The sequence below is a fragment of the Dermochelys coriacea genome, chromosome 3, assembly GCF_009764565.3.
Source record: "Dermochelys coriacea isolate rDerCor1 chromosome 3, rDerCor1.pri.v4, whole genome shotgun sequence".
Lineage (NCBI taxonomy): Eukaryota > Metazoa > Chordata > Testudines > Dermochelyidae > Dermochelys > Dermochelys coriacea.
The window spans coordinates 205,762,807-205,780,046 of record NC_050070.1 but is presented as its reverse complement, the minus strand read 5'-3'; the positions used below and the strand labels follow the sequence as shown (position 1 = coordinate 205,780,046).

At 47.7% G+C, this 17,240-nt stretch overlaps 1 protein-coding gene across 10 annotated transcripts in view; it reads right to left on the bottom strand.

Annotated features, from left to right (window-relative positions):
• The window catches only part of RIN2 (Ras and Rab interactor 2), a 122,998-nt gene extending 109,029 nt beyond the window's left edge, over positions 1 to 13,969 (bottom strand). For 5 of the 10 annotated variants that reach the window (XM_038396035.2, XM_038396034.2, XM_038396038.2 and 2 more), the window contains exon 1: positions 3,280 to 3,412. The gene's annotated coding sequence lies outside the window, so the exon portion shown is untranslated. Of the gene's footprint in view, positions 1 to 3,279; positions 3,459 to 13,952 lie in introns of those variants that run through there. The other 5 variants (XM_043512155.1, XM_038396030.2, XM_038396028.2 and 2 more) reach the window with 5 other exon arrangements.
• Between the last annotated feature and the right edge of the window lie 3,271 nt (positions 13,970 to 17,240).

Genomic DNA, 17,240 nt, shown 5'->3' with positions numbered 1-17,240 from the left:
AAAATGCTGCAGAAAGATCACAGTTAGGACCTAGAGAAGGAACTACCTTCTCTCACTCAACAATGATCCTCAGAACAATACATTCTGTAGAATACCAATACCAGTCCAATTCTCCTCATCCTGAAAGACTACAGCTGCAACCCAGGGCCTGAAGGGATGTTAAAAATAATAGTATGTATGTGGGGAATCCTCAAAACCACACCACCATGGGACACCAAAGGTCCTTGGGGAAAAGGAGGTGGGTATTTAGCTGTACAAATCCACCAGTTCATTTCACAATGATCATATCAAAAGCTAGTTGCAATTTTTTCATCTAAACATTTTTAGATGAAAAATGGCAGTATCACCAAAACAAAACTTTTCACAGGAAAAAGTTTGTTTTTTCTTGAAGTTTTCCAATGAAAAGCCAGAAATTGATTTTCTTTTGGTAACAATGTATGGTGTTCAGTTCTTAAAAGAGTTGGGTTGCTTTAAATTGAACAATTTTGAGTTTTTATTTCAGTTTTTGATAAAACCAGAAAACTTCCTTGGGAAATTTGGGGGGGGGGGGGGAGGAGGGGGGAATTAATTGACATTTTTGACCAGCTCTCCTCACAACCTCATAAATAATCTCTTATTGGTTTATTAAATGTGAACAAGTTGCCAGATAGATTCCCAACAAAATTATGATGAGAGCATTGAAAGCTATAAACAGAATCTTCGATGAGTAGACTCAGGGAAAGTTGCAAGATTGAGGATTTTGATCTACGTAACTGTTCCTCCATATTTTGAGGAAAGTCAAGATTCATTTCTCGTCCCCCCCCCCCCCCCCGCTAATGTTGGTAAGCATTTAGTTTTATTTTTAAGATAAATCAATGCATTTAGCAACACCTTTTCTTAGTGAAATCAAATGCATTCTGTATTTAATATTGTACAGCTAAAAGAGGACTACTCCAAATCAGAAATTCAATTCAGAAAGAAACATGACCCATTTTTCTTGCTTAGTTATGTGACAGAGAGAGACACAGAAGTGAGGTAATATATTTTTACTGGACCAACAGATGGTTACCTCACCTATCTTGTCTCTTGTATGCTGGGACCAATAGGGCTGCTATAATGACTACACTACAAACAACATGTTATTAAAGATATTTCTAGCTAGTACAGTCCTACCTGCCCATATAATCAAGTAGCAGTCAAAAAAATCTGTCCCAAGTAGAGTCTACTATTTATGAGAGAATTTAATTATTTCCAAGATAACAGATCTTGCATATTAAAGAAGTGGTGGCCTTTTCTCAGTCCAGGTTTACACTCGGAGCACTTTCCTGGTATAGCTATGCCAGTATATATTTGTCCCCTGTTAAGGAGCAATTGTTTTTTAGGCACTCAGACAGTACAGTGATGTGTGCAGTATACAGAACCTATAAAAGACTTGAATAGTACTGGCAAAGTGCCCCTAGCGTGGATGAAGTTTATACTAGCAAAATGTGTTTTTGCTGGCATAGTTTATTCCTGTGCCCTACCCCTAATTACCAAGTGAAATAAATTATACCAGTATAACTCTACACCAGGGGCTTTTGCCTGCACAGCTACATTAGCCAGGGATTATCCTTACTAAAATAGCTATGCTGGCAAAAGTTTGTACTGTAGGCCTGGAATTCCCCACTCAATGATCAGAACCCCATTTTGCTACACACCATATACTAGAAGATGATCCCTGCCCAAGGAGCTCATAATCTACACCTCAGACAGGATGCAACAGGTGGGCAAAACGGATAAGTGGAGGCTGGCTGTGTTGGGAGGATGAGGTAACAATAAGAAACCAAATTTTGCAGAAAATCAGAAGTCAAAGTTCTCCACCTGCCTAGCCAATCCCAAATGGGAGCAATCTGTAAATATCATAGTATAGGTAGGTTTGAAGGAAAGATTTAAAGATGGTAAATTGGTGATTGTGTGTGTGTGTGTGTGTGTGTGTGTGTGTGTGTGTGTGTGTGTGTGTGTGTGTGTGTGTGTGTGTGTGTGTGTGTCTTCTTTTTGAAGATGGGAACACCCATTCCATTCTGAAAGAGACTAACAGTCACTGGCACAGACTACTGGACCAAGTAATTTTACACTACCTTTGGTCAATCTGCTTATCATTTGTATTGCTGTAGCTTCAAAAGACCCAGTTAGGAACAGGACTCCATTGTGCTAAGCACTGTACAAACACACAGTAAGACACAGGCCCTGCCCCAAAGCGTTTGTGACTTAAGTTAAGACAAAGTGACAAGTATGCATGACCAACGACAGAAGGCAAACGAAGGTGAGATCATGGGATAATCAATGTCAGTTACATGTGCAAACATGGTCATTGTAAATCATTTTGAAGTTGTGTGTTTTTGTATAGGGTGAGGCTCTGCCTCTTAAAACGACTAAAGAGAAAAATCGACCAAGCAGTTTTCCTCACGCTGATACAGAGGAACATGGCTACCACTGAAAGCAGCCAATATAGGAGAGTGATAAGATAATTTCAAGGGTGGTTAAAAACAGGACTTGATAAGACTTCTAACATTTTAGTTAAAACAACGAGGAGTCCTTGTGGCACCTCAACGTGGGTTTTAGCCCACGGAAGCTTGTGCCCAAATAAATGCGTTAGTCTCTGGGGCGCCACAAGGACTCCTCGTTGTTTTTGCTGACACGGACTAACGCAGCTACCCCTCGGACACCTCTTTTTGCTTGGCATTGCTCATCAGAGCAACTTCCTAGTCAGGTTTTCGAGCTACCTAGATGTGACGAGTCTTACTGATCGCCATATATATGTGGGGGGCGGGGGGGTCAGGAAAGAATCCCCCCCCCCCGGGTCAATGCCCCCATAGCAATGCCCTTCCTCAGCGGCGTATGGGTGCGGGTCACTTGCCAGGCCCAGCGAGGTGCAGCTGGGTCATGCCCTTGCCGTGAATGCCAGGCCTGGGGTCGGCCCTGTTGCCAGCCTAGGCCCCACGGCAGCCTTGCGTCTCACGGCGGCGGCTGAGGTTACCTGCGACGCGCAGGAGGGCGGCCTGGAGGAGCCGGGGGGCTGCCGGGGCCAAAGGGTGGGAATTTCAAAAGCCGCCGAGCCACGTAAGCGCCCCAGAGCGGCTCCTAACCTCACGGAGCCGGGTTTGAAACTCCCACCCCCCCACAGGCCCAGAGTCTCCTGCCGGCCGGCGCAGGGGCAAGCCACCGAGAGGGGCCGCCGCGCCGCGGCCCCAGGGAGCGAGGCGGGGACCGTCGCTGGGCCTGGGCGCGGGCCCCCTCCCCTCCCGCGCGGAGGCCCCTTACCTGGCTCGGCCTCCTGCCCACCGCGGCGGGGAGCAGCCGGGCGGCGAGGGAGGAGCCGGGGCTTTGTGTGGCCGCCGCCGCCGCCGCCGCCGCCGGCCGGGCTCCCTCCCCACGCCCACGCCCTCGCCCTCGCCCCCTCCCCACGCCCGAGGGCCGGCCGGCGGGCCGGCGAACCCCCTGGGGCAGGGCGCCTGCGCCGAGCCCCCTCAGCTGCCCCCCGCGGGGAGGGCGGGGCAGAAAGGTCCGGCAGGGGCTGGGCTGCGCCGCGGCCATGTGCCGTCCCGCCTGCTGGGGGGAGGGACAGTCCTGACCGCGAGGGGACTGGGGTAGAGTTGGGGGGCGGGGAGCAGCGCAGGAGGGCAGAGATTGGGGGTGGGGAGCCGCGCGGGGCCGGGGAGCAGCGCAGGGGGGCAGAGATTGGGGGTGGGGAGGGTCTGGGGGGAGTTGGGGGATAGGAAGCATTGCAGGGGTGGGGGCGGGGAGGGATTGGGGGGTAGGGATGGGAGCGGGGAGCAGCGCAGGAGGGCAGAGATTGGGGTGAAGAGGGTCTGGGGGGAGTTGGGGGATAGGAAGCAGTGCAGGGGTGGGGGCGGGGAGGGATTGGGGGGTAGGGATGGGGGGTGGGAAGCAGCACAAGTGGGCAGAGATTGGGGTGGGGAGGGACTGGGGGAGTTGGGGGATAAGAAGCAGTGCAGGGGTGGGGGCGGGGAGGGATTGGGGGTAGGGATGGGGGTGGGAAGCAGCGCAAGTGGGCAGAGATTGGGGTGAGGAGGGACTGGGGGAGTTGAGGGGAGGGATGGGGCGGGGAGCAGTGCAGGGGGCAGGGTGGGGGCAAGGGCACGGAGGGATTGGGGGGTAGGGATGGGGGCGGGGAGCAGCGCAGGTGGGCAGAGGTTGCAGGCGGGGAGGGACTGGGGGGAGTTGAGGGGTAGGGGTTGGGTGGGGAGCAGCGCAGGAGGGCAGAGATTGTGGGTGGGGAGGGTCTGGGGGGAGTTGGGGGATAGGGAGCAGCGCAGGGGTGGGGGCGGGGAGGGATGTGGGGTGGGAAGCAGCCAGGTGGGCAGAGATTGGGGTGGGGAGAGACTGGGGGGAATTGGGGGTAGGGATGGGGCGGGGAGCAGGGCAGGGGGCAGAGATGGGGAGTTGGGGGTAGGGATGGGGCGGGGAGCAGGGCAGGGGGTGGGGTGGGGACAAGGGCAGGTAGGGATGGGGCGGGGAGCAGCGCAAGTGGGCAGAGATTGCAGGCGGGGAGGGACTGGGGGGAGTTGAGGAGTAGGGATGGGGTGGGGAGCAGGGCAGGGGGCAGAGATGGGGAGTTGGGGGTAGCGAGGGGGCGGGGTGGGGGCAAGGAGCAGTGCAGGTGGGCAGAGATTGGGGTGGGGAGGGACTGGGGGAGTTGGGGGTAGGGATGGGGCGGGGAGCAGGGCAGGGGCAGAGATAGGGAGTTGGGGGTAGGGATGGAGCGGGGAGCAGGGCAAGGGTGGGGTGGGGGCAAGGGCAGGTAGGGATGGGGGCGGGGAGCAGCGCAAGTGGGCAGAGATTGCAGGCGGGGAGGGACTGGGGGGAGTTGAGGAGTAGGGGTTGGGCGGGGAGCAGCACAGGAGGGCAGAGACTGGGTGTGGGGAGGGACTGGAGGGAGCTGAAGGAACAGAGGCAATCAGAGGGGGCGGGGTGGGGGCAAGGAGCAGTGCAGGTGGGCAGAGATTGGGGTGGGGAGGGACTGGGGGAGTTGGGGGTAGGGATGGGGCGGGGAGCAGGGCAGGGGCAGAGATAGGGAGTTGGGGGTAGGGATGGAGCGGGGAGCAGGGCAAGGGCGGGGTGGGGGCAAGGGCAGGTAGGGATGGGGGCGGGGAGCAGCGCAAGTGGGCAGAGATTGCAGGCGGGGAGGGACTGGGGGGAGTTGAGGAGTAGGGGTTGGGCGGGGAGCAGCACAGGAGGGCAGAGACTGGGTGTGGGGAGGGACTGGAGGGAGCTGAAGGAACAGAGGCAATCAGGGCTCTGCAGCAGCAGGAAAGTTGAGGGGCAGGAGTAGCTGGTTGGGAGGTGTGGCAAGCGCTGGAGCCATGAGGAAGTTGGGGGGCTGGAAGTGGGAGGCTGGGGTAGTAGGAATGGTAGGGAACCCTCTGTGTCCTTAAAGGACAGCCGCATTTCCCTTCAGCACCTGGCTGTCCCCTGAGCAGTAGGGGGACCACAGCTATGGAGGAAAATGGGACAAAGGGAAACGTGAGTGTCTCACCTGAGGCCTGGAAGGAAGAAGGCAGAGAATGGAGCTGGAGCCGGACAACGGAAGGGCAGGAGGAGGAAGAGGATGTGAAGCCTGCTAAACACTAACATAGGAAGCTAGAGAGCTGCATGCTTAAAGGACTACATTCCAAAGGCAGCTGTTGAATCCCTTCGCTCCAAATACTTGCCTGTTTAGCTGTTTGTGTGCTTGAAACCCCAGCTTTGTGTGGGCAGAGGGACACACATCATAGTGCTTAGTGCTATAAGCACTTTGCATCCAAGGTCTCCAAGTGGCTTTCACACAGTAACTAAACCTCCTGTGTCTCAGAGGCAGGAGAGGGTTAATGGCATAAGTGCAATAAAACCCCATAAGCCCAGACTTGCTGAAGAGTGTGTGTAACTTTAAGACAATGTCTGTGGTTGGGTTTCTTAACACACTTCTTTCACTGATGGGGGTTAGGAACAAACTTTCCCTGGGGCAAATTATTCCATAACTGCCTGCTGCAGTGTTTTTTGGACCTTCATTCAAAACAGATACCACTGGCTTCCAGGGGAGACAGGATACTGGACTGATTACTCATCTGAAACTGTATGGCAGTTACCATGTTCCCTCCCGCACCTTTTTGGTCTGCCAAATTTTTCCACACCCAGTCTCATTGACTTCAACTAATGCAATGGAGACATTGAAAACGACCTATAGCACCCAATGCAATTTGAATACAAGGATTGCGTAGTTCAGACAAAGTGTGTTCCTTAGTTCATTCTAAGATCCACACATGCAATATTTCACAAACATATCCAACTTATTTTATTGCATTTTGCTTCATTAGCAAAACTTTAAGAACAAGCCTTTCCATACAGTTTGGCTTTCGCTTTCTCCATAAATAGGGCACTCTTAAGAGAGCTGTGTTGGGGTATTAATGCAACCAAATACTATGTTGTTGTTTACACTTCAAACACTGGTAGGGCTTGATTCAAGCAAAAGCCTCAGGCATTGGAAAATACACAGGGAGATTGGGTGGCACAAAGTACCTTCAGTTCCCTCACTGGGTGCAAAGGGTCACAAGAATCCAGGGATGCTCCAAAAGGGCATTGGGTGGGGTGGGGGGGCAGATGTGGCCAGAATAGTCTGCGGGAGGCACAAGAACAACTATAGTGGGTCAGACTAAAGGTCCATATAGCTCAGTATTCTCTCTTCCAACAGTGGCCAGTACCAAGTGCTTCAGAGGGGATGACCAGAACAGGTCATCCTCAAGTACAACTGAGCAGCTTCTGCTAATGGGGCTGGGCTCCAATGTAGCCCCAGCTGTAAATTACAGCTACCTCATGATGATATGATGTAAAGGTTTTATTGGTATGTCTGCATTATTCACACGTGGTATAGCAAAGTGGGTTCGGTAGGCCATCTTAAATAAGTGCCAATAAAGCCTTTATATTTCACTAAACCAGCCTCAGACTGGAAATAAGGCATCATTTTTAAATGGTGAGTGTAAGTACCCATTGGAACAATTTACCAAGGACAGTGATGGACTCTCCATCACTGACAATTTTTAAATCAAGATTAGATGCTTTCCTTGAAGAGCTGCTCTAGGAACTATTTTGGGGAAGTTCTCTGGCCTGTGCTATACTGGAAGTCAGACTAGATGATCACAATGGTCCCTTCTGGCCTTGGAATCTATAAGTCTATTCTGTGCATGCTACCCGCTACTTTATTTCAGAAATGTTTTAGGCAGTTTATAAACAGAAATATTAATATGACTTACTTTTCTATTCCTCATCTCTGAAGTCAGGTGCCTTAGTTCAGGGGTTCTCAAACTGAGGGTCAGGACCCCTCAGGGGGTTGCGAGGGTATTACTTGGGGGGGTCATGAGCTGTCAGCTTCCACCCCAAACCCCACTTTTCCTCCAGCATTTATAATGGTGTTAAATGTATAAAAAAGTGTTTTTAATTTATGGGGGGATCACACTCAGAGGCTTCCTATGTGAAAGGGGTCACCAGTACAAAAGTTTGAGAATTACTGCCTTAGTTGGACTGGACTGTGGCTTGGATTACATGCCCCAACAGGAACATGTTGAGTCAGGATGAGAAATGCCTGCTTCTTCCCCACTTGGGCAAGGGAGCAGGAAGAGACAGGGAGGCCATCGTTAAAAGCAAACCCTGCTCTCCGAGAGGCAGTGAAGTGGATTATTTAGTTTTCAGAAGAGAAGAGTGAGGGGGGATTTTATAGCAGCCTTCAACTACCTGAAGGGGGGTTCCAAAGAAGATGGAGCTCGGCTGTTCTCAGTGGTGGCAGATGACAGAACAAGCAGCAATGGTCTCAAGTTGCATTGGGGGAGATCTAGGTTGGATATTAGGAAACACTATTTCACTAGAAGGGTGGTGAAGCACTGGAATGGGTTACCTAGGGAGGTGGTGGAATCTCCATCCTTAGAGGTTTTTAAAGCCTGACTTGACAAAGCTCTGGCTGGGATAATTTGGTTGGTGTTGGTCCTCCTTTGAGCAGGGGGTTGAGCTCCTGTGGTCTCTTCCAACACTAATCTTCTATGATTCTATGATAGATGTGATCCCTTAGTTTGTGCAGATTGGACGAATTATTGTAGAGAGCTCAAATTTGTTTTATGTTTGTTTTTCATTCTAAAACATAAGTTACTGGTTTTTCTGACAATATATCCTGGTGCTGCCTTAGTCAATGTCAACCACGTGTCAGTCCTTAGAATAGGGTTCTCTATTGAGAGTTCATTCCTGATGCTCAGCTTCACTATGAAATGCTGCTACTGACGAAAGTTGCAGTTTCTTGCTTTTCTTTGATCACACTCAGTGCCATTGTTCAGGAAATGGGTGAGGAACATGCAGTATGATCGCATTACCCTAAAGCTTACTAAAGTCTTTCATCTTCCTTATATTAAATTAATTCTATTTTCCCATACAATATTTCTGATGTAAAATTCAGAGTGTGACTCTTAGAGCAGCTTGAAATATCAGCTTTTAAAACCAGAATCTTTACTATCAGGGCAAGACTTCCAGAGGACCCCTTGAGAAAGGGCAATAATATGCACAACACATGGTTTTAGAAAGCTGCCAAGGGCCCAATTTGAACTCACATTTCAACAGGGCACTCTAATTCAGTGGCCACAGGATGTCACCCTGAGCCATCCAGTTATTCTGTGAGGGGGGCTACATAGAAACACTCTGGCATACAGTGGAACCCAATCCTTCTGCACGTGTCCAAGTGACTTTCTCTGTGTAACAGAGTCTTTTAGCTAAGGGACAACAAAAGCACAAAAATAAAGGAATGTTCAGCCCAGCCCCCTTGAAGCCAACAGCTGCAACAGTCAACACCCACCAACAGATACCTGGGGTCTGAGTCGTTCAACAATCCATTCCAGGCCCACTCTGAGGTGAACTGGGGTTATGTCTGTACAGTTTATGAATTCTGATTGATATTGTGAAGTTATTTTATGAAAAACTGCTGTACTATGCCTGTATGTATGTGACTCCACTGTTGCTGACAAGCTCTGGAGCAGGCTACACCAGACAGATACAACAGAAGGTGTTCCGGACATAACCGCCCTATTCGGGTGCAAACACCTGGGTCAGTGGGTAAACTGCTGCCTTAGAAAAGCTGTTTAGCCGATTCCTCTGAAAGGAGGGGAGAATGTAAGAGTAGTAGAAACTTACTAGGAGTAGAACAAGAGACCAGGAGCGATTTAAATAAAAGAAACACACATAACAGAGAAGTAAGGCAGGAAGAGGCAAGAGAGAGCAAGATCACAGAAGCTGGGTAAGGGATTCCAGGAGAGAGAGATCACATGGCATGTAGCACCCTGATGGAATGGAGAGTGGGGGGGGGGGCTTTCCTGAGCCCAGATGATCCCAAGGACATTGGACAATACAAGGGACTCAGACACCAGTCTGAGACACCAGTCTCCAAGGAATGCCTTGGAGTAGTGAGGCAGGGACATGCATTTAGTATGATCTGTAATCTCCTATGCTAGACATGATTAAGTATAACAGGGCGTAAGGTGTGTGTTGACTGGTTCACAATGACTGCGTGCCCCTAAGAGAGTTAAATTGTAACCAGAAGCTCCACATCTTTGGGGTGGAGTTCTGGGAGACGGGTGGGTTTAAGTAATGGAGGTATCTCAGGGCTCAGCACTGGACCTGGAGGCTTAGGGCAGGTGGCCTGAGAAGCCCCAGTTCCATCGAGGGGTAGCAGACAAAAATCAGCACCCAAGAAATGCATCAGAGATGCCAAGGGAGGAGCTAGTGCTGCAACCTGCTGAGACTGCAGAAACTTCACCCTCCCCCCCACCCACCACCACCACCACCAGGGGATCCAGAGCAGCAGAGCCATGGGTTCCCCTCACAGCAGTCCTACTCATAGCACACCTCATCAAGGCAGACAAACCCAGCCCAGCCTCACAGGAACAAAGGACGCTGGCCTAGGCAGCAACAAAAAGATCTGTTTGAATGAGTCACTCCCGTTCCTTTGGTCAGTATGGAACTGTGATAAGGTAATGCTCACCTGACTCTGAAGGGGGGGGGGGGCTAAAGCCAAGAGGGAAGAAACAACATGATAAAAGGGAGAGATGTTTGCCATGCTCTCTCTATCTCTTCCCCCCACATCTACAGACACCACACCAAGCAACTGAAGCGCTGATCAAAGGGGAGAGCCTGGCTGAAGAGCAACCAGCCAGCCTGTGGTAAGAAGCATCTATGTTTCTAAGGGTATTGAAAGTGTTACAGTCAGCTTAGAATGCGTTTTGCTTTTATTTCATTTGATCAAATCTGAGTTATGTTTTGACTTATCATCACTTAAAATCTACCTTTATAATTAAAAAAATCTGTTTATTTATTCTACTTGGAGCAGTGCGTTTGGTTTGAAGCATGTCAGACTCCCCTTGGGAGAACAAGCCTGGTACATATCAATGTCTTTGTTAAATTGACATACTCATATAACCTTGCAGCGTCCAGCAGACATAACTGGACACTGCAAGATGGAGGTTCCTAGGGTTGCATCTGGGACCAGAGATATTGGCTAGTGTCATTCAGTTGCACAATCCATGTTGCAGCTTACATGCCAGAGGCTGTGTGTGAACAGTCCAGGAGCGTGGGTTCTCATAGCAAAGCAAGGTAAGGCTGGCTCCCAAAGTCAAGGATTGGAGTGACCTAGCAGATCACACCAGAGGGGAACATAACACCTCCTACAAAAGGACCCTGGTCTGCCACAGTCCTCCTGGCCCTCAAATCAGGCTTCTTACCCTGAAGTAAGATCAGCCTGTCAACTCTCCTCCCTAGTCACCCCACAGCTGCTAGACTTTCCTCTTAAGTCCAGTATGCCAGGACAGGTGTAGCCGAGTAGGATCACTGGCCCCAGGCCTCCTGGCCCTGAACGCAGGTTGCCCTGTTACAGGGGTGCTGTATGCATCTCAGAAACCCTTGATTAAACAATTTCAAACTTGGACCACTAACCCCATCTCAGACCCTCACAAAGCACAATAATTTTCAAGACTGAGTATGCCAGGATTTAGAGTACTTAGAAAAGAGTTAAACAGAAAGCTAGTCCCAGATTCTCAATGGTATTTAGGCACCTGACTCCCAAGCCTTAGTCTCAACCTTAATTATCATGATGGAGTAGCACCATTATATTATCATACATCTTCACACCAGGGATCTCATTCAGCCTCTTTGCCTCCATCCCCAAACCAGATGCTGGCCTTTCCAGGCATCAGGAGTCAGGACAGTCTTAACTTGCAGAACACTAACGAATACAAGTCTTGCTTTCATCTTTAAAACTTTAACAAACAGAAGACAAGAAAATGGCCATGTTTCAGGTTGTGAGATCGGGCCATAAAACTACTCCATTAAAGACAAATGAGAGTGATTTAAAACCTCCAGTTAAAAGGGGAAAACAATACACGGTCTGTTAATTTAAAGGAAAACAAATCACTAGAGAGAAAAACATTTAACTAATTATCTGTCACCTTGACATATACCTCTTAACACAAATTGCTTTTTAACTGAACCTAACAAAGATGTGTTAATCAGATTCACATTTCATTAGTGAGCTAACATTTGCTCATTGTTCTCCAGGACTTCCATTACTATGCTCTTCTGGTATCGTGGTGTGATGCTAAATGTGCTATTTTCAAGGCGACAAAGAGTTTAAATTATTCTGTTGATGCTCTCTTAAATATGGGCTTGCCTTGTGTGCAGCTGGGGATCTAGTCTCTGGAGACCAGATCAACCCTTTTAAATACAAAAGTAATTTCTTGTGGCTGGGGTGAAAGAAATAGGAAGAGAACTGTGTGTTGGTGTAAACCAGCATATCTCCATGAAGCAGGGAGTGGACTGGCACTTCCAGGACTGGGTCATTGGAATTTTTACTATATGGTTATACTGGGTTAGTTCACTGTATGCATATGGTAGCTTCAGAAAGCCTTTGAGCAGGTCCCGCACTAAAGACTCTTATGCAAAGTAAGCAGTCATGGAATAGGAGGGAAGATTCTGCTATGGATCAGTAACTAGCTAAAAGACAGGAAACAAAGGGTAGAAATAAATGGTCAGTTTTCACAACAGAGAGAGGGGTAAATAGCAGTGTCCCCCCAGGATCCATATTGGGACCAGTGCTGTGCAACATATTCATAAATGAATTGGAAAAAAAGGGGTAAACAGTGAGGTGGCAAAATCTGAAGTTGATACAAAAGTACATAAGACAGTGAAGTCCAAAGCTAACCATGAAGAGTTACAAAGAGCTCTCACAAAACTGTGTTACTGGGCAACAAAATGGCAGATTAAATTCAGTGTTGATAAGTGCAAAGTAACACACGTTGGAAAAAATAATCCCAACTCTACATACAAAATGCTGGGGTCTGAATTAGCTGTTACCATTCAAGAAAGATCTTGGAGTCATCATGATAGTTCCCTGAAAATATCTGCTCAATGTGCAGCAGCAGTTAGCAAAGAAAGCTAACAATGTTAGGAACCATGAGGAAAGGGAAAGACAAGACAGAATATATAATACCACTATATACATCCATGGTATGTTCACACCTTTAATACTGCATGCAGTTCTGTCTCCTCATCTCAAAAAAGATATATTAGAATTGGAAAAGGTGCAGAGAAAGGGAACAAAAATTAGCTTCCATACAAGGAGATTAAAAAGACTGGAGCTGTTCAGTTCAGAAAAGAGACAGCTAAGGCGTGGCTATGATAGACATCCATAAAATCATGAATGGTGCGGAGGAAGTGAACAGGAAAGTGTTATTTACCACATCACATAACACAAGAACTTGGCGTAACCCAATGAAGTTAACAGACAAATTTAAAACAAATATAAGGAAGTACTTCTTCGCACAATGCACAGTCAGCCTGTGTAACTCATTGCCAGGGGATGTTGTGAAGGCCAACAATATAACTGGGTTCAACAGAGAATTTGACACATTAATGGAGGATAGCGTCCATCAATGGCTACTAGCCAATATGGCTAGGGATGCAACCCCATGCTCTGGATGTCCCTAAACCTCTGACTGCCAGAATCTGGGATTGGACAACAGGGGATGGATCACTTAAAATTGCCTTGTTCTGTTCATGCCCTCTGAAGCATTTGGCATTGGCCACTGTCACAGACAGGATACTGGGCTAGATGGACCATTAGTCTGACCCAGTATGGCCATTGTTATGTTTTAGTTTAATAACAGAATTGTTAGGAAACAAGCAGGAAGGCAACACTATGGATCCAGATAAAGCACCTCCGGGTAAACTTGTCAGGAGGTTAAGCAATGATATCTGAGATATTAGCTGTGAAAATGCTACTTGCAGGCTCCAGTCAAAGCTATACAGCTGTTTTGCCAAGCCTGGGAACAAACAGATCAAAAAGGACCATAAACAGTTCACAAACTCTCTCCGTGTCCAGAGGTGGTGGCAGTGGTCAGGGACTGTTCACGCACTGGCTTGGTTTCCTGAAGTCATTGGACCTTCTTAAACTTCTAGGGGAATGGTAACCTTTAGGTAAGATAGACATGTGTAGACTCTTATTGTTCTAAAGTCCTATTCTATGTTTTGTGGCGCTCCTGCTGTTAAGATTAAACAGTGCTTTGCTAAAAGAAAGCTCTCTACTCCCTGTATTAACCATTACTCATACCTGAAGGGAAGACGTGCAGGCTCTGAACCCAGTCAAACCAAATCACTGTTGGTACACAGGGGGCTGTACCCTAGGGGCTGGTCTGCGAGTGGGGGAATCATGGGATTACTCCCCAGAGAAGGAAAGGCTGGAGGCCTAAATAGAGAAACCTCAGAGACTCAGGATGAGTTAAACATACATACAAACAACATGGGTCAAAAATTCTGAAGCCATGATACCCAACCACCAGGTTGTGTGCATATAATGCAAGCTGTAACATGGTAAGAGAGCACTGAGGGAAAAAAGACTTTAACAGAGTGTGACTCACCGGCCAATGTGCCTCCTCATAGCCAGGCGTGGTGCAATGGGCTCTCCTCTGGTACCCTCTGCTGACAGCCACACCAGAAGTCTCCCACTTCTTGTGAATCAGCTGTCAGGAGGAGTTTCACATCACCTTCCTTGGGGGCCAGTTGAGGTGCCCAGGCCCACCTTCTTTTCTGAATCCCAGACTCCTTCCTGTCTCTGGGGATATCTTCCTACCTTGGCCTGCCCCAGGTCCTTTTCTGGGATCTGCAGAGTTCTTTGTGGCTTCTTGTACCCAGGTATGTCTCCTAGAGCAGCGGCTCTCAAACTTTAGCAACCAGAGGACCCCATTTTGATTTTAAAATTTTCAGGGACCCCTCGACAGCTGTTCCCCAGCATGCAGGAGGCACTGGGAGGGAGGAAGAGGAGTTGATCAGTGGGGCCTGGAGTGTCTGGGGTCTGCAGACCCAAGATTGAGAAACACTATCCTAGAGCTTTCTCCCTGGAGGGCCACTTCCTGCTTTTTTATCAGGACTTACCACAGGGACTTGCTCATGCCACCCTATGGCTTCTCAGAGTCCCTCTTGGCCTTTGGTCAGAGTTCCCACCTCAGGAAAGGACCCCTGAGGCTCTGTTTTCCTCCCTTTATGAAGAAGACACAGCAGGGTCTGATAACACATTGATTTGCCACACCCTCCAGGTGACACCATGTGGGCTAGCTGAGGCCTCAGGCTCTTGTTAAGCCTTTTGCTGCCAGTGTGGGGTGATCCATCAGACAGGAGTCTCCAGAGTCGTTCCCTTGCACGATGTTCTATATTGGCATAACCTCCCAGCCACGCCATGCACTGAACTCCCAGAGAAGCAGATAGGCATGCCACACACAAACCAGGCGCAAGATCGGGTCCTATCCTTGCTTGTGCAGTGATGTGCCTAGTGTTTCAGTAGCCAGGAAAGAAATGACAGCAGCTGTGTTAAGCACTCTTGTGCTTTTTTTTATTAGCAACTGAACTGCGGACATTTCCCCCGGTGCTTTTGTGTTATAACAATAAAGGGTCGTGCCTGTTGCTGTGGGAGAGGCTCCTCCACAGCTTTGCTTCGCCTTCCCTTCAAAGGTATCAGTGCCCTGATGGGGAGGGCACTTGGGGTTTGGGATCTGCCCCCGGGGAGGTGGCACAGAGACCACATCTAACCTCAGCTTGTGAAAACAATGAGCCTCAATGGATCTCAGGCGATCTGCTGACTTGGTGGGGGCAAACCCAGGTCCCTGGTATAAACCTGTGTAGGAAATCCCTTATGAAGGTGATACCCTCCTAAAACCTAGCCGAATGTTGGTGTCATTCATCAACAAGGCTGAGCCAAAAGATACCCAGTTCCTGCCCTTTTATCAAGGCTCACCACAGGGCTCTCTCTACCAGCGTCTTCTCCATGACCCTCCTGGCCTTTGACCACAGTTCCCACCACAGAAGAGGATTCCAAGACACACTCTCCCCCAGGCCTCTCAGCTCCTCATCAGTCCGCTGAGCTCCTCCCCTTACAAAGAAGACCCAGCTGAATTTAATTATGCCAAATGAGAGGCTGCAACTGGAGTGAAAGTACAGGACTGTACACCTAAGCCTTGTCTACACTGGCAACGGCATGCAGGGTACATGTAGCTACATACTGCAGTGAAAAGTAGGCCGTGTTCACACTTATTCATGCTAAACAGCACCTTACTCTACATGAAGCCATGTTGATTTCAATGGGATTATTCAAGTAGTGCTACTCACCATGAGTATGGGTGCCAAAATGTGGCCATAATACATACATTTTTCAGTTGTCATCCAAGGATACAAAATGGTAATTACCACATAGAGCTTTTCTACCTACACACTGCACTAATCATTGCCAGCAGTAGCAGTTTCCAATGATTGATGATTAGTAAGAATATCAATAAAGTGGCTATACCACACAGATTACATTATTAAGTGGACCAGAGGTGATAACTAAACTCAGTTAGTTTCCAGCTCTTTTTCACCAAGAAAAGCTGTCATTTACTATCTGACAAAGAACATATCCTGGAAAATCAAAAGCAGCTACCAATAATAAGTATGACATAAGCAAATTCTAATTCCATTAAAAGCAGTATTATAGATGCTCAGGAATGTTTGACAAAATATTTTGCTGTCAAAAAAAAGTCCATTTGTCAAACCAAAACATTTTCTAGGAAAGAGACCATTTCAGTGAATTTGCCCTTTCAAAAAAATTAGAAAAAAGTTGTTCAATCGTCAAAGTGTCCTGTTTTGACATTTTCTAAACAAAGTACCATATTTTGGTTTGAAAGGACTTTTAGTTTTGAAATTTTAAGTTAATTTATAGAAAAAATATTAACAAAAATAAAAAGTTGAAAGCAAAACAAAACAATTTTGAAATTACTAAAATTAAACATTTTAATCAACCTGAACTATTTTTTTCCTCAGATTATTGGGATGCAAAAATTTTTGAGATTTCATCTTTTTGTCCCAATTTGGGATTGGAAAAGGGTTGAAATCTCAAATTTTTCCAGTACAGAAAAACTGTTTCCCACCCATATCTAATATATATTATTATCCAATTTAAGGGTGAAAATACTCACCAATATGTGTGTATGCACCAGATGGCATTGCTCTGCAACATTAGGAAATATAATGCTGAATACCAGCTTTCTCTGCAACTAAAGCAAATGATTCTATGAGCAGACAAAGCTTTGATTTAAGAAATATAACTGAGTTTCTTTTCAATGTTATTTGCTTGACACATTTTCACCACAGCTGATACTTTAATTATGCTGCATTATTTTCATGCATTCTCTAAAAAGGATCACTTGTAAAATCTTCTTGTGTGAGAGGCATAGAGTGACTGCTTAGTTCTGAAGTGGTTTCTCTGCACCTGCTCTCAACAATGTAGTATTTGCTTCTTTTTAATATTCAATGCTGCTCATCTCTAGTGATTTGGTTGGCCCTATAGAGAGGGTCACACCAATTTCAGGGCACTGCTTGGTCATGACAGACAGTTTAAGATGCACTTCTCACTGAAAGCTAACTCCATCGCAATTAGAACAGATGTAAGGGAAATGGGGCAGATGTTGAGCTGGTCTAAGGAGTGATGATTACTGAAGCAACAGCCACAAAAAACAGTACCCGTGGTTTCCCCTGAGTCTTGCTTCTGCATAATCCCACTTGGGAGATGTGGCCATTCATTTGCTAATAAACTTCTTGAACTTTCTAGACTGCCTATTGGGACTGCATGAGAGCCCCTACCTCACAGCACCAAACGGTAGGAGCTGCGGTTACAAGGG